A 1,810-nucleotide genomic window follows, 5' to 3' on the forward strand; every position below is an offset into this window, starting at 1 on the left:
CCAACAAGCCCGCTGCCCACAGCACCCCCAGAAGCCAACCCCACTTTTTGCCAGTGTTACCCACCTGTGACGCTTGCTCACTTCCCTGTGAGCTGTGCACTGTGGCACAGTCCATTTCCTGGGCATTTCCCGCCTCTCACACACGGTCTCTCCCTGAGCTTGAAGCATCTGAGTTTCCCTTCCCAGAAACTGGCCGCCTGGCTCCCCGCCTCCTTCCCTGCGACACGTCAGCTGCTGTATCATTTGTGTCTCTTCCGGTCTTTGCTCTTCTCGGCTCTGACCCATTATTTGCGTTTCAGAGCTCCAGCCCAGCGTTGGTTTGATTTGTTTCCGTTTGTTGGGATGAACGACTGGCGTGCTGTGCCCAGCACCGGAGTATTTCTTCTGGGTGCTCAGTACCCCTATTGCAGGGCTGGAGAAACCAAGGCACCCACGATCGATCCATAACTGGCACATGGTTAGTGACGGAAGAAGTAGCAGACTGGGGGTGGAAGGCAGGCCTCGACCACAGTGCCCCGACACACCGGGGAAGGCCTCAAGACTTCTGGTTTTGAGAATGGACCCTTGGGGACACTCAGGGGCTGTGGTCCCCTTCCCCACATGGCACACCCGCCATCTGCTCCCAGCCCAGGTGGCATCCTTCTGGCCACACCGCTTCATACACAAGCTCTGGCTTCCCCAGTGAGTCCACGATGGAGGCTCTGACCTACTTGTGTACCCAACCATCCGTCTCACAGCAGGGGCAGCGACCGCGGGCACAGAGGGGTCTGGGGTGGGAGTTGGGTGCGGGAAGCCCTTCCTATCAGCGGGAAGCTCTCAGCCGTCTCGGCTGAGCAGCAAGACAACATGAATTAAACACGGCTGGACTCTGCCGTGCAGAACAGCTCCTCGGAGTGGCTTTAGATGGCTCTTGCTCCCCGGCAGGAAGCACAAAGCATGGCTGCTGCTTCTCCTCATCTAAAGGGCCGGGAAGGAGCTCTGAGCCTGCCAAAGGGAGGGTTTCAGCTCTGGATCAGCCTCCAGTAGGCACCCGTCTGTCTTTTGTTTCTCCAAAGAGACATTGCAGGGGGGTATGGGTGGGGGTATGGGTGTTGCACCAGGGCCATATCAGGCAGTGCTGGGTGTGAGTGATACCACAGGCCGCCCTTGAGCTGGCTCTGCCTCTCCCCAGGTGGGTCCCTGGATGGTGACCAAGTTCCCAGGGTCCCCAGGTCCAGGCTCGAAGTGCTCAAAGTGCTTCTTTCTGAGTCCCGACTGCAGAGTGTAGGGCTCTGCACCCCTACCGCCCACCACGGGGAGATTCTGAGAGACGCCCTCCCCCCATTCCCATCTCTGTTCCAGGGGACCCAGGATGAGGCTCTGGGGTAGGAGGGCACCTGCTTTAGGCTCCAGAGATGCGAAGGGGGTTGGGGAGTGGCCGCAGGAGAGAGAGAGAGCTGCCCGACAGACAGTCCCCATCTCCCGGGCACACTCACCTGCTCGCTAGCCCGGCCTGTGGGTGGGTTTCAGCCACAGAGACGGAAGGAGCAGCCTGGTCCCGACGACTTGCGGTCGGGTCGAAGGACAACGCTGGGTTCCGCTTCTTCCCTGGGTTGCCCGCTCCACCATCTCCCCGAGTCCCGTCCAGGGACGCTGCTCCCTTGCCTGGACGTCTGGGTTTCACCCCGCGCTCTGCACCCCGGGGCGGGCCAGGTCGTGCGCTCCAGGCTACAGGGGACCCGGAGACTCGGGGTTCGGGTGCGGGGCGGGGCCGGGGTGGGACAGCCCGAGACCTGCCCCCCCTCCTCTTCGGCCCCCCGCCCCTCGGCCG

This window comes from Sorex fumeus, unplaced genomic scaffold, assembly GCF_029834395.1.
Source record: "Sorex fumeus unplaced genomic scaffold, SorFum_2.1 ptg000043l, whole genome shotgun sequence".
Lineage (NCBI taxonomy): Eukaryota > Metazoa > Chordata > Mammalia > Eulipotyphla > Soricidae > Sorex > Sorex fumeus.